At 42.0% G+C, this 21,454-nt stretch overlaps 1 protein-coding gene and 1 long non-coding RNA gene across 2 annotated transcripts in view; both read left to right on the forward strand.

Annotated features, from left to right (window-relative positions):
* LOC129655602 (uncharacterized) overlaps positions 1-15,286 on the forward strand; it is a 44,921-nt gene extending 29,635 nt beyond the window's left edge. The window contains exon 2 of the long non-coding RNA XR_008716054.1: positions 13,988-15,286. This is a non-coding gene — a long non-coding RNA (uncharacterized LOC129655602). The remainder of the gene's footprint in view (positions 1-13,987) is intronic.
* The window catches only part of LOC129656502 (uncharacterized), a 59,043-nt gene that overhangs the window by 33,271 nt on the left and 4,318 nt on the right, over positions 1-21,454 (forward strand). The gene's annotated exons all lie outside the window — the stretch shown is intronic.

The raw sequence follows: 21,454 nt of genomic DNA on the forward strand, positions 1-21,454 counted from the left end.
GATCTTTCTTTAGAAAGGAGACGTTTGAAGGTTCTGGGGCACCATGGCTTGGTTCCCTGCCAATCTGGGCAGCCTCAGGGGAGGGGCAAGATTTCAGGATCTGTACCAGGAAGGAGTGCCTGAAAGACTCGCTTCCCAGAGCGGGTTCTCTTCCATCGCCTTCACCCTCTCTCTGGATCCATTGGCATCAAGGGTGTGTCAACAAGGAGCCCTTTGCTGAATTAAGCACATTGTGCTTGGCAGAGGGGCTCAGAAGACAACAAGGACTCATTTATACTATGTGTTCTTTTCTCCCCTTTTGTATCACATTATCTTTGATAAACCATTTATTTATTTACTTTTATTGATGTATAGTTGATGTACAATATTATGTTTAGGTGTACAACTGAGTGATTTACAAGTTTTACAGGTTATCCTTCATTTATAGTTATTATAAAATATTGGCTGTGTTCCCCGTGCTGTACAATATACTTTTGTAGCTTATTTATTTTATACATACTAGTTGGCCCTTCTTTTTTTATTCAGTTCAGTTCAGTCACTCAGTCGTGTCCGACTCTTTGCGACCCCATGGACTGCAGCATGCCAGGCTTCCCTGTCCATCGCTGACTCCCAGAGCTTGCTCAGAATCATTTCCATCGAGTAGGTGATGTCATCCAACCAACTCATCCTGTCGTCCCCTTCTCCTTCTGACTTCAATTTAAAGAAAAATTATGTTTAGCAGCACTGGGTCTTAGTTGCTGCATTTGGCTTTCTCTAGTTGCAGTGGTAAGTGGGCCTACTCTTCATTGCTTTGTGGTGGCTTCTCTTGTTGCAGAGCATGGGCTCCAGGTTGCATGGGCTTCAATAGGTGAAGCTTATGGGCTCAGTAGTTTTGGTGCATGGGCATAGTTGCCCTGAGGCATGTGGGATCTTCCTGGACCAGGGATGGAACCTGTGTCCCTTGCACTGACGGGCAGATTTGCAACCACTGGACCACCAGGGAAGTCCCTAGCTGGTACTTGTCAATCTCCTACCTCTGTCTTGCTCCTCCCCCTTCCCTCTCTACATTGTTAATGGCTAGGTTATTCTCTATATCTGTAAGCCTCTTTCAACGCCAATTATAATTTCTGTATAGGTCACTAACATTAAAAAATTAAAATATTAGTTGGTGGTTAGGAAAAAAACTCCAAATCCCTGGAAGGCAATAATGAATGATAGTGTTAAAATCTACAATCTCCTCACCCATGATAAGGGCTTCCCAGTTGGTAGTGGTGGTAAAGAGTCTGCCTGTCAATACAGGAGACATAAAAGACATGGGTTTGATCCCTGGGTCAGGAAGATCCCCTGGAGGAGGGCATGGCAACCCACTGCAGTATTCCTGCCTGGAGAATCCCATGGACAGAGCAGCCTATCAGGCTGCATTCCATAAGGTCACAAAGAGTTGGACACAAATGATGTGACTTAGCACATACTCATACCCATGATAAAAATCTCTTAACAAATTAGCAATAAATGGGAATTTCCTGTTCTGGTAAAGAGTATCTGCTAAAACTCTCTAGCAAACATTTTCCTTAGTGATGGGATCAGAAATGTTACAAGAAAGCCTGTTACCCACCAATTCTATTCAACATTTTACTGGAGGGCCTAGCCAGTAAAATAAAACAAGGAAAAGAATTAGGGACTCCCCATGGTCCAGTGGTTAAGACCCTGCACTTGGAATGCAGGGGCCATAGGTTGGATCCCTGATTGGGAAATTAAGATCCCATACGCTGCATGGCATCACCAAAAAATAAAATAAATAAAAAGAAAAAAGTTAAAAGAAAAAGAATTAAAAAGCACGAATATTGGAAAGGAAGCATAAAGACCATCATTATTTCCAGATAATGTAATAATTGTATATTTAGATAATTCAAAAGAATTGTAGAACTTTATCAAAGTTACTGACACAAGGATAATATTTTAAAAATCAATTATATTTCTGTATGCAAGCCTCAAATAAATAAAAGTTGAATTTAAAAAACAGTATCATTTACAATGGTGTCAAAACCATAATGTAGTTGGTCATAAATCTAATAAAAGATATACAAAATCTCTATATGAAATTACTGTAAGCATTATTGAAATAAAGAAAACCTAGATAAATGGAGGGTTATACCATGTTCACAGATTATAAAGTCAGTATTTTAAAGATGTCACCTCCACATTGATCTACAGGTTTTTGTTGTTGAGTTGCTGAGTTCTGTCTGACTCTTTTGCGACCCCGTGGATTGTAGCCTGCCAGGCTCCTCTGTCCATGGGATCTCCCAGGCAAAGTGGGTTGCCATTTTCTCCTTTAGGGGATCTTCCCAAACAAGAGATGGAACCCACCTCTCTTTGCATTGGTAGGATTTTTTTTACCACTGAGTCACCAGGAAAGCCCCATCTATAGGTTTAGTGCAGTTATAATTTTTAAAAAGAGCTGCATTTTTAATAGAAATTGACAAGCTTAGTCTAATATTTATATAAAAGTAGCCAAGGCAGTCTTGAAGAAGAACAAAGCTGGAGTACACTGCTGTGTACTGTGCATGCCTGCACGCGAAGTCCTTTCATTTGTGTCCGACTCTTTGCGACCCTGTGGACCATAGCCTGCCAGGTTCTTCTGCCTGTGGCATTGATTCTCCAAACAAGAATACTGGAGTAGGTTGACATGCCCTCCTCCAGGGGATATTCCCAGCCCCTGGATTGAACCTGCGTCTCTTAGGTCTTCTACATGGTCAAATGGGATCTTTACCACTAGCACGACCTGGGAGGTCCTGTGCTAGGTATCAAGATCTATTTTAAAGCTATCGTATGGCACTAGAAAAGACACACAGACCATTGAAAGAGGATCTAGTTCAGAGCTAGACTGACACGGAAATGATCACCTGGCTTTTTGACCAAACTGACACTTGAGTGCAGCGGGGAATGGCAGTCTTTTCAATAAATGGTTCTAGGTCATTCACAATCCACTTGGTATCTATCTATCTACCTACCTATCAATCTGTATGGTTGATGTATACTATGACAATCCAGATTAATTACAGTTTTAAATATGAAAGGCAAAGGAAAACATCTTTATGACCTTACAGTAAGCAAAGATAAGTAAACAGGACACAAAATATACTAACCATGATAGGAAATGTTGGCTTCATTAAGAGTAAGAACATCTGTTCATTAAAAGACACCATTAAGAGAATGAAAATGTAATCCTCAGAGTAGGAGACGATAACATATATTTGACAAAGGATTTGCAACAAGGATATATAAAGAACTACAAATCAATAAAGAAAGATAGAAAACAGTGGAAATATGGCCAAAATTATTGAACAAGAACTTCAAAATAAGGGCTGTCCCCATGGCCAGTAGACATTAAGAAAGGTGCTCGATGGCATTAGTCATCAAGGAAATTCAAATACCCGTGTACCCACTAAGGTTTAAAATTTTAAAAAGACAAATAACAGCAAGTGTTGGCAAAGATGCAGAACATGTAGAACTCTCATATACCATTGGTGAGAGCATATAATAAATTGGTATAACCATTTTGAAAATCCCTTTGGTGATATCTACCAAAACTTAATATATGCATATTATTCTATGACCAAGCAATTACATCCCTAGATACATATCCAACAGAAGTGTGGACATCTGTTCAACAAAATATAAGTACAGGACGATTTTTAATAACTCCAAACTGGAAGCCACCCAAATTTCCTTAAACATTAGGGTGGATAAGTAATTTGTGGCACAGAAAATTTGCACTCTCATCTTAGGATCTAAATAAGTATCTCTCTTGTTTTCACTGTCCTGCCACCATGTGTGAGCAAAATGCCAAAATCAGGGAGCTTCCAGACCTTGACCAGGCAGAAGGAGGGCACCTCTCATGGCCCATGGCTCAATCTGCTGTATGAGTGCATGGGCAGGGTGGGCAGGGAGGACCTGCAGCCAGAATGGCATCTGAACACTTTCCACCTGGACTGCAGGCTTGTCTGTAAGAAAGGGGAATTCTTGGGGTATAACTGATCCATGGAGTCAGTTCACAGGTCTGGAGCTCTCTACACCACAATAGATCCCAGTGGATTGGTGGTCAACACGGTGGTGTCCAGCTGTGGCCTGGTCTCTATATTTAAAGCACCTCTAGTTGATTTTATGGGCTTCCCTGGTGGCTCAGACAGTAAAGAATCTGCCTGCAATTCAGGAGACCTGGGTTCAGCCCCTGGAAGATCCCTTGGAGAAGGGCATGGCAACCCACTCCAGTATTCTTGCCTGGAGAATTCCATGGACACAGGAGCCTGGCGGGCTACAGTCCATGGGGTTGCAAAGAGTTAGACACGACTGAGTGACTATCACACACGAACACAGGTGATTTTAAGGGGCAGCCAGAACTGAGAGCGTAGTAATAACGGGGAACCTGACTGCTTTTTGCAGACCTCTCTTTGCAGAGGTCTGCAAGAGAGTCTGCTTTGCAGACTGCAGGGCCAGTCTTCATCTTTTCTGGCACTGGGCAGGTAGGGGGATATCCCAGTGAGTGAGGCTGTCACGTGAACAGACAGGTAAAACTCTCTGACAGGTGTGATTTGCATTCCTTTGTGACTGATGTAGCCAGTAGGAGTCTGAGCCGTGAGAGGCCCCTCTGGTTACCTTGACTGCTGGGCTATCTGGGTCTGGCTCACCGAGGTCTCTGCTCTGAAGCTGTCTGTTGAGAGGAGCTGCAGTGGGTGGCAGGGGCGGAGGAGGTAATTTGGTCTCATCTTGGCAAGACGTCCTCTGAATCAACAGGCGGTGCTCAGACAGTTGCTGATTGTCACATTGTGTGTCTGATGCTTTTCTTTTTTTTTTTTTAAACATAAAGAAGTACTGTTTCTAAAGAGAACTGGAAATCAACCAGAAAAGTGTGAGTTTAAAGCTTGTCTAGAGGTGGGGAGACACTTTTTGCAATTTGGCTGTTTTTAGTGCATATGAACAGAGGCATGGGTACTCACCGATCACACTGCATGCAGATCACATGCTGGAGAGCATCCTGGAGACCCCTGCCCGTCCTGGGTTAGTCCTCTAGTTAATGGATTGTGAGAACATTCCAGGGGGTCCTGGGAAGGAGGCCAGGTTAGGGCGTGCGATGGTGGGGCAGTTAAGAGATTTAGGTAATGGCTATTTACTAAACGGTGAAAAATATCTGGGCTTCCCTGGTGGTTCAATGGTAAAGAATCCGCCTATAATGCAGGAGATGCAGGTTCGATCCCTGGGTGGGGAAGATCCCCTGAAGAAGGAAATGGCAACCCACACCAGTATTCTTGCCTGGGAAATCCCATGGACAGAGGAGCCTGGCGGGCTACAGTCCATGGGGTTGCAAAGAGCTGGATACAACTTAGTGACTAAACAACAGTAACAAATTCAGTATTTTACCAGCTGTATGCCTGTCAGGTGCATACTGTCCAGATCCTAGGTCTGCTTGTAAAAGATGCTGGAAACTCTAGTTAACCTCAGCTAGAATGTGAAGCAAATTGGGGCTAGGTGGAAAGTATTATGAGGGTGTGGCCGTAACTGTCTGGTCATTGTCCTATGTCCTCAGAACCTAGCCCATGGCTGGCACATAATAGGTGCTCAATAAATACATACTTGATCCCAGAACCTAGTCTCTCTGCCCTTGTGACTCTCCTAATAATAGGTGCCACAATATTCAAGGAACACTATTGCACATGGCAATGAGCTGCCTTGGGTCCTGTGTAAAGAGGTGAGCCCTACATGCGAGGCTGCCTTTGTGGGCCCAGCATCTGTGGCAGGGAGAGGATGTTTTCATGCCTTTGGTGTAGGAGGAGCCCTTAATCTGGATTAGTTAAAGCAGATTGCTTCCAGCTTCTCTTGACAGTGTGTCCTGGTGTCCTAGCCAGCGTTGGGACCATGCCCGTAGGTTCATGCTGTGGAGCTGACAGTTCTGTGTCTAGATTATGTTATTACATCTGCTTGCTTGTTCTTTTGCAGATTACTTCTTTTAGTGGAGTATTCATCACTGTTTTTTTTTTTTTTCTTTCTGTCCCTGAATCTTCATTTTTACTTTATGATCTATCTTGAGTGGGGTGACTCCAGGGTTGGGATTAACAGCATGGACTCTGGAGCTGGACTGCCTGGGCTCATATCCAGGTGTGTATGAGTGTGGCCTCTCTCTGGTTTGACTTCCCCATCCATGATGGAAATAGTAATAGATCCTGCCTCATGGATCATTGAAAGTATTACTGTATGTAACAGACTTAGGGACAGGGCCTGGCACATATAAAGGGACATATTGAGACAGGCTGGGACCTGAGACCAGGGACCCTTTTTCCTGCAGTGCTGCAATGCTTGCATCAGGACAAATGTCTCCTCTAGCAACACAATACAAAGAAACTATAAGGAGCTACAAATAACCGTGTGCCCCTGCAGCTGGGGCAAATTATGGACAACATGTTACAAAAAGACCAAAAAAACTTCAGTTGCCACTTCTGAAGAGCCAGGAGCAGAGCCAGGAGCAAAACCAGGAGCAAAAGCAGCAGTCTATGCATGCCTGCTGCACTCAACACATCAGGGTGGGCCAACCACCTAAGCCAGCCCTCTGGCCTGACCTGATACACTGCTACTTTTACCCCATTCAAGGAACCAGCTCGCCCTGACTCAGGGAGCCAGCAAGCAAGGAAACCTGCTACTTGTTTTCATTCCCTCCTGCTGCAGCAGAAGCCCCAATAAACCCTTGCCTGCATTTCTTATCTGGCCTCTTATCAATTTCTATTGATGGGGGAAGGCCAGGAACCCTGGTTGGTAACAGTATGAATGCTTGTTCAATCTCTGATCTGATTTAAATGACCATATTTTAAATATTCTAACGTAAGACACAAGAGCTGGACATAGATATCTCTTATACTTGGGGGTGTGTTTAGGGAGTGATTGGATCCTTTGGTTCTCCATTTTGCAATTCAGTGAAGCTTTCTGTTTTGAGTATTTTGTGGAAATCTTTGTCAGGGGAGTCGTTTAGGTGCTAGCTTGAGTGTGTCTTTAGTATACCTCTCAGTAGCACGTATTGTAGGAGAGCCACCATCCACCAGCAGTGAGGCACGCTCACACTCAAGTCTGGGGGACTGTGAAGATATTTGAGAAGGAAGAAATCCTCCTAAATATCTGGGAGATAGACTGATGGTTAAAGCTGCTATGTGCCAGACATACTCTCCCGTCCTTCTCTTCTTCCACTGGAAGCTGCTCCCTCACTTCGTGTGGTCCTGGTGGGGCTGACTATGAAGGTGACATACGCCGCTCACGGGCGTGAGCGACTGTCACGTGGGGCATGTGACCTACAGTTGGCTGGACCGACTGTAGTGTATGTATCCTTCCAGCCATAGTGGGTGGTTTTAGGGATGGGTCACAGAGATGCCTCCCTGGGGCTCTTCTACCAGATATAGGGAGGAAGACTGTTCTCTTCACTTGTGCCAGCAAGTGGTAAGGATGTTGGCCTGGGGCTGCTAGAAATTCTCCATCCTGTGTTATGGGAAGAGTCCATTTACAGCAGTAAAAAATGGAGCTAGTCTGCAAAGAGAAGCAGGAACAAGCAGAGTAGAGAAAGAAGGAAACATGAGCATCATATGAGCACCTAGATCAAGCTTTACCTGAACCAGTCAGCTCACTAAACTTCTCAATATGTGAGTTAATAAATTCCTATTTTTTGCTAGTTTGAATTGAGTTTCTGTTAACTGCCTTTAGAATAACCCCATCTAGCAGAGTTCAGAAATGTTAGAAGATGCTAGATTTTCTAGAGTGCCCTGACATGGACTCATAAGAAAACACTGAAAAAAAAAAACCCAAAGAACGATGGATCAAATTGTTGTCTGGTTTGACTTTCTTGATTTCTGAGAGTGGGTCACCAAGCCATTTCTTCTGTGACTTGATCACTGTCCTTACTGAATGTCACAACTAACTCTGTGCTTTCCATTGTGTTCCCTGTCCTTTGGAGTGCGTTCCTTTGACTTCTCAACTTCTTGATAGCTAAGGTCACCATTCACAGGTCCACTCAAATGCTTCTTTTCTGACACAGTCTCTGATCCTGCTAGTCAGATCCCTTTTCTTTCTTCTCTGTGTTCTAAGTTTTCTCTATCTATTTCAACTTGCATTATGTTTTAATGAATTTTCCACATGTCCCATTTGTCCTCTGGAGTTTTCCTGGCTTTGAGATTCTGATGGTACTGGCTTGAATGCCCACTGATGTGGGGAGGGGGGGAATGCTGATAAGATCCTTGGGGTGGGATTGCTGGGGAGGTACCCATAAAAAATCCACCTGTATCTCCCTCCAGCACTTTTATGAGTTAATTTTTATATTTACCTTTTTGCTCCAATTCTAATTTCTTTTGAATTCAGGGGCTTTAAAAATTATTATGGAGGATTTTTACTTTTTTATTTAGTTGGTTTATGTTTTCTAAATTTTCTACAATGAGCATGTGTTGCTTTTATAATTAGACAAGAGTATTAAAAACATGAAAAATAATTCCCAATTATGTAGATGAGATAAAAATAAGAGTGGCAAAATAGCCTGAGGGAAGTGCTCAGGACAGCTTGTGTGATCCTCTGGCAGTCTTCTTGTATGACAGGAGTCGTAAGAAAACCATTTATGAACTAATGCTTGATTATTTCAAATATTTCAGGTGGTTTTGAATGGTCAGATCTCAGACAAGGGTTTATGATCTTATTTTCAGCTATTAGCTTTGGCATCTAACACTCTCTAATGTAGATGCTCAACTTTACATTTGACAGAACTAAGCCATATACCAACTACTTAACTCTCAGGATGATTAATATCTGCTGGGTAGTAGACAAACATTCACTTAAGGTAGAAGACAGAGGCCTGTTTGCAATACTTAGCATTCTCAAAGAATACATAAAATTGAGCAAAAACCATGAAGTCATGAGGGTATACATTTTGCTTGATCTCCCCTTCTCATTTGTGTGAAATAGCCAGGATCAAAAGTGGAAGGAAACAGTGATGCTCCATTTAATGGGGCAAAATTCAGTGTCCAGTCCCCTGAAGGAACAATAGTGAGACAAAAATGATTGAATCCCATACTTAATTTAGAAAAAATTAAGACAGAATAAAGACTTTTTTGATATGAAATGTGAACTTAATGTATTATGTTCATTTTTTTTATGGTATACTGACTTTTCTTTTAAACATTAGTCTTATATTTTACCCCATTGCTAATCCTTATTTTTAATAGGCAGGCTTTTAACACCCTAAGGAGCATTTTGTTCACTGAAGTTAAGCCAGAGGACTTTAGGATATTTTAGAAACACATCCACTGAAATTGCTGACTTCTCCAGTTTTGACAGTTTACTAAACTGATACAACAGGTAGTTCAATTTAGCTGCTGTGAGGAGAGCAATTGTTTAGCACAGTTTGATATTTAACACTGCAGCTTAACCGTAAAAAATACAATTTATGCTAATATGTTCTATTCAGGCCTGTTTCCAACAAAGCCTACAATTTAGCCACTTCGAGTTCTCACAACTGCTGTTTACTAATAATGCTTGATTTCAACAGCAAAAAACATTCCTTCAATTCAAACAGCATGGGAAACTCGTATTTTGAAGGAAGTTAATCATTTGGTGATTCTTTAATCCTTATGCTGAAAGTTGCTTGTAATTTTCACATCTCCTCTGTTTTCTTTCTTCGTGTTATATTATGTTTTGGACCCTCACAGAATCAAAACAAGTACAGCGTGTTCAGAGTTTATGTAAGGGATGCATTCTGAAAGTACTCACGTAATTCGAAACTCACACAGTTCAAGTCTGATTCTTACAGAGGAATACATTTAAACTAGGATTTGCTTGACTGTGCATAAAGAGCAGAGGGATTAATTGTTTTATATGACGCTGTTTAAAATTAGCCCAAACTGCAACTGCACTGTGTATCTTTCACCTTCTCTTACATGTCTGTGGAATCGTTAGATTGTCCATCTCTTTGCTGCTGCTGAGTGAAGAAAGTAATGGAGCTCCTCCCTGCCCAGGAAGCATGGAGCAGCCACACAGGGATGGTGGTGGGATGTTAAAAACATGCCATAGAGTCATTGGCACTCTTTCCATTGAGAGGCTGGTCTGTGCCCCTTCCTCTTGAATTGGGACCAGCTGTGGTTGCTTTGATTACTAGGGTAGAGCAGGAGTGACACTGTGACTTCCAATGTGTAGCAGGCAGAATAATGCCCTCCCTCCATCCCTTTGTAGATGTTCATGTCCTAATTAGTCCCTAGAATCTGTGAATATGTTGCCTTACTCACAGAATGGGCTTTGTCAATGTGAGGAAAGATTTTGAGATTATCCTGGTGGATCCAGTGTAATCACAAGGGTCCTTATGAGAGGGAGGCAAGAGTGTTAGAGGTAAAACTAATACAATTATGTAAAGTTTAAAAACAAAATAAAATTAAAAAAAAAAATTAAAAATTAAAAAAAAAAAAAAGAGATTTGAAGATGCTATGCTGCTGGCTTTGAAGATGGTGGAAGGGGCCATGGGCCAAGGAATGCAGGTGGTCTCTAGAAGGTGGAAGAGGCAAGGGAACAAATTCTCCCCTAGAGTCTTCAGAAGAAATTCAGCTCTGCCAGAATCTCAGTTTTAGCTCAGTGAGATCCATTTGGGACTTCTGACCTCTGAAACTATAACCTAACAATGATAATCTCTCTCATCTTTCATTAAACCCACCTCCATCTTTCCTTTTGCTTATGATAAAGCCTTTGAAACTTACATATTTTGAATGATGTATGTGTCTGCTCTTGTGTATGTATCTATATCTATATATTGATATCAAGTTTCATTTGGTATTTGAATTATATATCTTTTCCAAATTTCTTTATAATTATTTTGCAAATGGCATACATACAGCAGGATTTTTTATGTTCAGTCCGGCAGTCTGATTTTTAGCTGGACTACTTAGCTCATTTATATTTAATTTTACCTCAGATCTGTTTGGCTTCCCTGGTGGCTCAGAGGTTAAAGCGTCTGCCTGCAATGCGGGAGACCTGGGTTTGATCCCTGGGTTGGGAAGATCCCCTGGAGAAGGAAATGGCAACCCACTCCAGTACTCTTGCCTGAAGAATCCCATGGATGGAGGAGCCTGGTGGGCTACAGTCCACAGGGTCGCAAAGAGTCAGACACAACTGAGTGACTTCACTTTCTTTCACTTTCAGATCTGTTTAGGTTTACATCTCTTATTTGGGCTTGCTGTTTTTTCTACCTATTTCTATGTTTTGTTTTCTTTCCTTTCTTGCCTCATTTTGGTTAGTGGCTCAGGTGATAAAGAATCTGTCTGCAGTGCAGGAGACATAGGTGTGATCCCTGGGTCGGGGCAATCACCTGGAGAAGGGAATGGCAGTCCAGTCCAATATTCTTGCCTGGATAATCCCATAGACAGAGGAGCCTGGTGGGCTACAGTCCATGGGGTCACAGAGAGTCAGACAGGACTGGGTGACTAGCATTTTAACTTTCACTTTCATATTCCTTTTTTTTTTTCCTGTTCCTGGTTCTGAATATAGGCACTCCATTTATATTCTTTTAGTGATTCTTCATGAAGTTATAACATACATGTTTCACTCATCAAAGTCTAAAATTGATTAATAAATTTCTTTATTCTCTTGAATGGTACATTGACCTCAGAACCCTTTAATTTCATTTACCTCCCTCCTGATTATAAATCATGTTATCAGGTATTTTTTTCCTTAAAAAAAACAAGAAATTTTTTTAGTTTTAGGCAAATAGTGTTAATTTAGATATATTTATAACTTTGTTACTTTTTCAGCTTTTCTTCCTTCTTGGTGCTCACATCTTTTACCTGGGGTTACCCTTCTCAGAAAAACATCATTTAGAATTTCTTTCAGCAAGTAACTCTTCATAGCAAATTCTCTCAGTTCTTGCTTGAAGATGCCTTTACTTTGCTCTCATTTTATTATTTTACTTATTTATCAGTTTTTGGCTGTGCTGGATCCTTGTTGCTGCATGTGGGCTTTCTCTAGTTTGGTGAGCAGGTGCCACTCTCTAGATGTGCAAGGGCTTCTCACTGCTCTGGCTTCTCTTGTTGCAGAGCAGACTCTAGAGCATGGGCTCAGTAGTTGCGGCTGCTGCTGCTGCTAAGTCACTTCAGTCGTGTCTGACTCTGTGCAACCCCATAGATGGCAGCCCACCAGGCTCCCCCGTCCCTGGGATTCTCCAGGCAACAACACTGGAGTGGGTTGCCATTTCCTTCTCCAATGCATGAAAGTGAAAAGTGAAAGTGAAGTCGCTCAGTTGTGTCCAACCCTCAGCGACCCCATGGACTGCAGCCTTCCAGGCTCCTCGGTCCATGGGATTTTCCAGGCAAGAGTACTGGAGTGGGGTGCCATTGCCTTCTCCGCAGTAGTTGGGGCACACAGGCTTATTTGCTCTGTGTGGAATCTTCCCAGAGCCAGGGATTGAACCCATGTTCCCTGCATTGGCAGGTGGATTCCTATCCGCTGTACCACTAGGCAAGTCCACTCCTATTTTAAAAAGGTGTTTTCAATGAGGCTATATTTCTAGATGGGCAATTGTTTTCTCTTAATACACTGAAGATGTCATTCCATTGTCTTTGACCCCCATGGTTTTTACTGGGAAGACAACTGCCAGTGTTTCAAAGTAATCTGTTTTTTCACCCCTGGCTATATTTAAGATGTTTTCTTTGTCTTAATCTTATGAAGTTTCACTCTGATGTGTCTGGTGGTGGATTTTTCAGATTGTGTTTCACTGAACCCTTTGAATCTGTGATTGTTCATTTGTCCTGCAAAATTATCAGTGATTCTCTTAAAATATTGCTTTTACCCCATTCTCTCTTCTCTACCTGGGACTTGAAATAAATTCATATAGGACTATATCCTCTCTATATTTTAATATCTTCTCTGTATTTGCTCTGGTATTTTCTCTCTTTGCAGTATTTTGGTTAGTTTCTTTGGACTTTTTCACTAATTCTCTCTCCAACAATGTCTAATCTATTGTTAAACCCAGACATTGATCTTTTGTGCTTTTTTTTTCTTGGAGATTCTCTTTAGTTATTTTCCAAATCTTTCATGTCATTTCCAGATTCTTGTTCCCTGCAGATATTGTCAGACTTGTGCTTTATTTCTTTAAACAAAGTAAGCATGCTTGTTGTATACTTTGCATTTCATAATTACAATAATGATAATCTTGGCTTATGTGTTTCTGCTCATGTTGTCTGCTTATAATATATTGTTTACTAGGGTGTTTTGATGGATTTTTTTTGTGAGTTTCTCATTGTCCTTTTAAAAAATAGTTTGTGAGAATCCTTTGAGATGAAGATGCTCTTCTCCAGAGAGATTTTTTTGTTTCTCTCAGGTGCCTAGGATTATTCCTGCTCCAATATCATTTTAAAATAAATTTACAGCTTGATTTTTTTGGGGATAGGGTCCTACACAGTGGAAATACATTTGGCAGTGAATTCTTGCAAGTACTGCTTTTTCTCTTTCTCTAGTTCTCCTTTCCACTCATTTCTTAACTCTCCACAGAGCTCTGCTCAAATATCACATCAGGGGAGCCTTCCTTAACTACTCAGTATAAAATACTATTCTTGGGACTTCCCTGGTGGTCCAGTGGCTAAGACTTCATTCTCCCAAGGCAGGGGACCCCAATTCAATCCCTGGTCAGGGAACTAGATCCCACATGCCTCAGCTAAAGATCCCACATGTCACAGTGAAGACTGAAGATCCCATGAGCTGCAACTAAGACCCCGTGCAGCCACATAAATAAATAAAAATAATAAAATATTAAAAAATTAGGTTGGTGCAAAAATAATTGCAGTTTTTACATTATTGAAATTTGCTCTTGATATTGGAGTACATTCTAAAATACTTTCTAAAGTGTGGTTATTCTAACCACGTTCTAAAATGTGGTTATGTTATATATCATTTTAATGTACACTTCTTGCTTTATGTTTTTTTGCTAATGAGTTATTACTTATATTTGTTTTAGACTATGGAAATGATGTTAGACAAAAAGCAAATTCAAGCGACTTTCTTATTCAAGTTCAAAATGGGTCATAAAGCAGCGGAGACAACTTGCAACATCAACAACGCATTTGGCCCAGGAACTGCTAACGAACGTACAGTGCAGTGCTGGCCCAAGAAGTTTTGCGAAGAGATGAGAGCCTTGAAGATGAGGAACATAGTGGCTGGCCATTGGAAGTTGACAACAAATTTAGAGGCTCTCGAAGCTGATCCTCTTACAGTTACACAAAAGGTTGTTGATCATTCTATGGTTATTTGGCATTTGAAGTAAATTGGAAAGGTGAAAAAGTTCAATAAGAGGGTGCCTCATGAGCTGACCACAAATCAAAAAATTTGTCCTTTTGAAGCATAATCTTCTCTTATTCTATACAACAACAATGAACAATTTCTTGATCAGATTGTGACATGTGATGAAAAGTGGATTTTATATGACAATCATTGACAACTATCTCAACGATTGGACTGAGAACAAGCTTTAAAACACTTTCTGAAGCCAAACTTGCACCCAAAAAAGGTCATGGTCACTGGTGGTCTGCTGCTCATTTGATCCGTGACATCTTTCTGCATCCCAGCGAAACCATTACATCTGAGAAGTGTGCTCAGCAAATTGATGCTGCTGCTGCTGCTGCTAAGTCGCTTCAGTCGTGTCCGACTCTGTGCGACCCCATAGATGGCAGCCCACCAGACTCCCCCGTCCCTGGGATTCTCCAGGCAAGAACACTGGAGTGGGTTGCCATTTCCTTCTCCAATGCATGAAAGTGAGAAGTGAAAGTGAAGTCGCTCAGTCGTGTCCGACTCGTAGCGACCCCATGGACTGCAGCCTACCAAGCTCCTCCATCCATGGGATTCTCCAGGCATGAGTACTGGAGTGGGGTGCCATTGCCTTCTCCACAGCAAATTGATGAGATGCACCGAAAACGGCTACACCTGCAGCAGGCATCTAATTCTCCACGGCAACTCCTGGCCACGTTGTACAACCAACTCTTCAAAAGTTGAATGAATTGGGCTACAAAGTTTTGCCTCATCCGCCACATTCACCTGACCTCTTGCCAACTGACTACCACTTCTTCAAGCATCTCGACAACTTTTTGCACGGAAAACGCTTCCAAAACCAGCAGGAAGCAGAAAATGCTTTCCAAAAGTTCATTGAATCCCCTAGCATGGATTTTTATGTTACAGGAATAAACAAACATATTTCTCATTGGCAAAAATCTGTTGATTGTAATGGTTCCTATTTTGATTAATAAAGATGCGTTTGAGCCTAGTTGTAATGATTTACAATTCACAGTCCAAAACTGCAGTTGTGTTTGCACCAGCCTAATACTATCCCTGGGTAGTGCTACTTTCAGCCCACCTTATTTTATTCATGGTACTCTTTGCTATAGAGAATACTTTGGAATTACTCATTTATGTGTTTGTTGAGACTCTCCTTTCCCTATCACATATGAGTGAACAAACATTCAGATACTCAGAATCTTTTAGACTTGATTTAATATGATACAGTGTGCCTGTGTGCGTGCAAAGTCACTTCAGTCATGTCCAACTCTTTGCAACCCCATGGACTGTAGCCTGCCAGGCTCCTCTGTCCATGGGATTCTCCAGGCAAGAGTACTGGAGTGGGTTGCTATGCCCTCCTCCAGGCCTCCAGGGGATCTTCCCGACCCAAGGGTCAAACCCTCATTTCTTATGTCTCCTGCATTGGCAGGTGGGTTTTTTTTTTTTTAACCACTAGTGCTACCTGGGAAGCCCACAATACAGCAGACAGAAAAAGAATAATACAGCAGACAGATTTTTTAAATCAAATAGCATGTGGAATAATGTATTGCCATTTATAGATCTGCTAAACTAAAATATAAAACCTCTTTATCTCCCCACTACTAACTCAGTTTTTAAAACATCACATTTTAAATATAATTGAATACTTTGCATTGAATATTCTGCCAGAAGTTGAGTGCATATTCTAAATAATAGTTTGTTAAATGGACAATGCTTAATAAATATATTTGTGCTAAAATTTTCCTATTCAATATAGGAAAGCTATGTCACTAGTTCAACAAATATAGAACCTCTGTTATACATGGAAGACTTGCTATTATGGAAATTAATATGATAATGTTTTTGTTAAAATAATATTTAGTATCTTGTGCAAGGAAAAACCTGAGCAGATTACTTCAGTTTGGCATTAAAATTGTCCTCCACTTCTGTCAGCAATAAGCTGTTTATATACAAGTGGGCTCTCCTCTCTTGGAGATTTTCTGTGTTTTAAGTTCTAAAGGGGGCTTAGAGACCAGGTTGTTCTCTCTCCCCAGGGCTTTACAGATGAGGAAACTGAGGCACAGGTAGTATGACATGAACGAGGTCACGCTTAAGAGAGGATATTAAGATACAGACATGATACAGTCTGGCAACAGAGAAGAGAGAGCAAGAATGGGATAAAGGATCCAGGTCTCAGCTCAGCAGACTTCCCATCTGCTATGGCTGCCTCCTCTTCTATAAAGATCTTAACTTTGAACTAGTGAGACTATGTCTGTGACAAGGTTAGCATGAATGGATGGATTAAAAAAAATGGTTATTGGAGTATTGTTGCTTTACAATATTGTATTAGTTTCTGCTATGCAGCAAAGTGGATCAGCCATACATTTATCCCCTCTTTGTTGGATTTTCTTCCCCTTTAGGTCACCACAGAGCACTGAATAAAGTTCCCTGTGCTCTACAGTAGGTTCTCATTAGTTACCAATTTTATGCATGGTTGGTGGTGGGTTAGTCATTAAATTGTGTCCAGCTCTTGAGACCCCATGGTCTGTAGCCCACCAGGCTCCTCTGTCCATGGGATTTCCCAAGCAGGAATACCAGAGTGGGTTGCCATTTCCTTCTCCAGGGGATCTTCCTGACCCAGGGATCAAACTTGCATCTCCTTCCTTAGCAGGTGGATTCTTTACCACTGAGCTAACAGGGAAGGCCCATATATGTCAGTCTCAATCTTATGCGTCAGTCCCAATCTCCCAATTCATCCACCCCTCCTCTTCCCCCTCAGTGTTCATACGTTTGTTCTCTGCATCTGTTGTCTCTGTTTCTGCTTTGCAGATAGGTTCTTCTGTACCAGTTTTCTAGATTCCACATATATGTGTTAATATATGATATTTGTTTGTATCTTTCTGACTTACTCTGTATGACAGTCTCTAAGTCCAGAAAGGATTGCTTTTTAAATTCACTTTTGTATTCATAGAAGTGATTTGATACCTTAGCCCTGGGCTGAAAGTTTTGCTAGTGTGACAGTGAAAGTCGTTCAGTCATGTCCGACTCTTTGTGACCCCATGAACTGTAGCCTGTCAGGCTTCTCTGTTCATGGAATTCTCCAGGCCAGAATACTAGAGTGGGTAGCCATTCCCTTCTTCAGAGGATCTTCCCCACCCAGGAATCAAACCTAGGTCTCCAACATTGCAGGCGGATTCTTCACCATCTGAGCCACAAGGGAAGCCCAAGAATACTGGAGTGGGTAGCTTATCCCTTCTCCAGGGGATCTTCCCAACCCAGGAACTGAACTGGGGTCTCCTGTGTTGCAGGCGGATTCTTTACCAACTGAGCAACCAGGGAAGCTGCTAGTATATTAGGAGGCAAAGTTATAGCTGACTACATCTAACACAGGCAAAGGGGCAAACATCTCACACAGGTCCCTTTGAGCCACTATCTTTGGTGGCTAGGTGGGATGGCACAGAATCCCCTCCTTCTACCTACTGGTCATCCCCCTGATCCGACAAGCAGGGGGAGCTCAGCATTTCTCAGAATAAACATTAAGGAGACCATTCAAATTCTTTACAGTGGCCTCCAAGATTCCATGTGACTGGGACTTCCCTGGTGGTCCACTGGTTAAGACTGCACTTCCAATGCAGTTGGCCCGGGTTGGATCCTTGGTCAGGGAACTGGATCCCACACACCAGGGCTGAAGATCCCTCATGGTGCGATGAAGATTGAAGAGCCCATGTGCCACAATTAAGACCTGGTGCAGCCAAATAAATAAATGAATGCTAAAAAAACCCCAAAGATTCCATACGACCCGGCCCCTGCCTATTGTTGTTTCATCACTAAGTCATGTCTGACTCTTTGTTGCCCCCATGGACTGTAGCTTGCCAGGCTCCTCTGTCCGTGTGATTTCCCAGGCAAGTTTACTGGAGTGGGTTGCCATTTCCTTCTCCAGGGGATCTTCCCCACCCAGGGATTGAACCCACTATCCTGCATTGGCAGGCAAGTTCTTTACCCCCGATCCACCAGGGAAGTCTGGCCCCTACCTACTTCTTGCGTATTAATTTACACTGCTACAATCTAGCTCCTTCTGGAACTCACCATGCTTTTCATAGTTCATAGCCTGGCCCTAGCTTTCCATTCTTCCCAGGCCTGGCTCCTTCTCACCCTTCATTTCCCAGCTTAACGTTGTCTCCTTAGAAGGACCCTCCCTGCTGCTCTGTCAAAAGCAGGCTCTTCTTTTTTGTTTGTTTGTTTTCTGTCTCAGCACCTTGTTTGTTTCTTACCTGTGACAGTTGATAATTGTTTTATTTGTTTCTCTATTATTTGTTCATGAATTTATTCATTCTCTGCTCCTTTACTAGATGATGTGTCCTAGGAGGACGGGAACCTCTTGTGTTTGATTTAGTGAGCCTATGGGCTCCTTGCCTATAAAAGGCAACCAGTTAACACCTACTGAATGAATGAATGTATAATTAAATGACCTCAGTTAGAGTTACCTCTAAACTCTCTATCCTGTGGCTTGCAGGGAACTTGCCCTGAAGCAAAATCAGATTGATGTGTTAGAAGTGAATATACGTTTTCACAATAAACAAAACTTCTATGCCATCTTGCCCTCCATAGTTTCTCTATTTATCCTTTATCTCTTATCTGTCTCCTCTGCCTTTCAGGTGATTTTTCTTCCCCCTCCTCTGAAGGCAGGCTCCTTACCATAGATTTGATTTTCTGCAATGTTAATCCTGCTTCTGGATGTTTCTCCAGCATTTTTTCAGTTCTGAATTCATATTGCTTTTTTCTTCATTTCTCATTAGCTCTAGCATGTCAACTTTGATTTTACAGCATTGATATCTTCGTTTTTCTTTTCCACTAAGGTGTGTGCATGCCAGGTCACTTTCGACTCTATGGACTGTAGCCCTCCAGGCTCCTCTGTCCATGGGATTCTCCAGGAAAGAATACTAGAGTGGGTTACATGCCCTCCTCCAGGGGATCTTCCCAACCCAGGGATCGAACCTACTGTTCTTAGGTCTCCTGCATTGGCAGGCAGGTTCTTTATCATTGGCACCACCTGGGAAGCCCCTCCACTAAGGTGATACTCCTTTTAAGTTTCCTTACGAGAACAAAACATTGTTTAAATTCTTTCTTATATTTTTTCTTGTAGTTTTGAAGGGCCCTTATTTATTGTTGGCTTATTCTTTTTTTTTTTTTTAACCAAAGAAAATTCTACCAAGACCTAATATTTGGTCTGAAAAATAGTTTGAAGTTTTTTTCTTGATTTCTCTACTTACTTACCTGGCTATGCTGGAGTACTCCACTTGGCATGTGAGAGTCTGTATATTTTTGTTAAGTCCTTCCATTGCCCAGGAAAGTGGATTGAGGGCTGAGCCTTTAGATAGGGTAGTCATCATCAGTAAACTATGCTTCTATTTTTCTCTCTAGCTAAAAATAAAGCTTCCCTCTTCCCCAAACAAAATAAGACCTCCAGGAGCTACCCAGGCACTCAGAGGGAGGTGAATAACGGTGTCCTAGTGCTTCTCTTTGGCACCCACTCCAGCACTCTTGCCTGGAAAATCCCACGGACGGAGGAGCCTGGTGGGCTGCAGTCCATGGGGTCGCTCAGACTCAGACACGACTGAGCGACTTCACTTTCACTTTTCACTTTCATGCATTGGAGAAGGAAATGGCAACCCACTCCAGTGTTCTTGCCTGAAGAATCCCAGGGATGGGGGAGCCTTGTGGGCTGCCATCTCAGGGGTCGCACAGAGTCGGACACGACTGAAGCGACTTAGCAGCAGCAGCAGTGCTTCTCTTTAGCTCTGGTGTCCTGTCCCATCCTACTTGGGGGTGAGCTAGCCACGTAGGAGTATGGAACTTGTGTTTCCAAGGCTTGGCTTGGTGTGACTGTATTTTTTTCTCCACCCAGCTGCACCTGTTTGCTGTTGCTGTTTTCTACTGAGACCGTTAATCTTTGTTGGTTAGTCTCTCATCCCTTTCCTTCCTTCTCATTCACTTTCCAGACAGGGGTGGATCTATCTATCCATGTGTCTATACTTAAGGAAAAGGATAGCAGTGTGCACCAAGTTTTGAACTATTGAGTGTGTTCCCTACTATACAGTATTTGCATACTGAGTTTTAAATGCATCACAGGGGACTTCCCTAACAGAAACAGAAGGTTAAGAAGAGGTGGCAAGAATACACAGAAGAACTATACAAAAAAGATCTTAATGATTCAGACAACCATGGTGGTGTGATCATTCACCTAGAGCCAGACATTCTGGAGTGCGAAGTCAAGTGGGCCTTAGAAAGCATCACTACAAACAAAGCTAGTGGAGGTGATGGAATTCCAGTTGAGCTATTTCTAATCCTAAAAGATGATGATGTGAAAGTGCTACACTCAATATGACAGCAAATTTGGAAAATTCAGCAGGGGCCATAGAACTAGAAAAGGTCAGTTTTCATTCTAGTCCTAAAGAAGGGCAATGCCAAAGAATGTTCAAACTACTGCACAATTGCACTCATCTCACATGCTAGTAAAGTAATGTTCAAAATTCTTCAAGCTAGGCCTCTGCAGTACCTGAACCTAGAACTTCCAGATGTTCAAACTGTAATTAGAAAAGGCAGAGGAACCAGAGATCGAATTGCCGACATCTGTTGGATCATAGAAAAAGTGAGAGAATTCCAGAAAAACATCTACGGCTTCATGGACTATACCAAAGCCTTGGACTGTGTGGATCACAACAAAATGTGGAAAATTCTTCAAGAGATGGGAATACCAGACCACCTTACCTGCCTCCTGAGAAATCTGTATGCAGGTCAAAAAGCAACAGTTAGAACCATATGTGGAACAACAGACTGGTTCCAGATTGGAAAAGGAGTACGTCAAGGCTGTATATTGTTTGTTGCCTTGCTTATTTAACTTATATGCAGAGTACTTCATGTGAAATGCCGGGCTGGATGAAGCACAAGCTGGAATCAAGATTGCTGGGAGAAATATCAATAACCTCAGATATGCTGATGACACCACCCTTATGGCAGAAAGAGAAGAGGAACTAAAGAACCTCTTAATGAAGGTGAAAGAGGAGAGTGAAAAAGCTGGCTTAAAACTCAACATTCAGAAAACGAAGATCATGGCATCTGGTCCCATCACTTCATGGCCAATAGTTGGGGAAGCAATGGAAACAGTGACATATTCTAT

Source organism: Bubalus kerabau, chromosome 6 (assembly GCF_029407905.1).
Source record: "Bubalus kerabau isolate K-KA32 ecotype Philippines breed swamp buffalo chromosome 6, PCC_UOA_SB_1v2, whole genome shotgun sequence".
Lineage (NCBI taxonomy): Eukaryota > Metazoa > Chordata > Mammalia > Artiodactyla > Bovidae > Bubalus > Bubalus kerabau.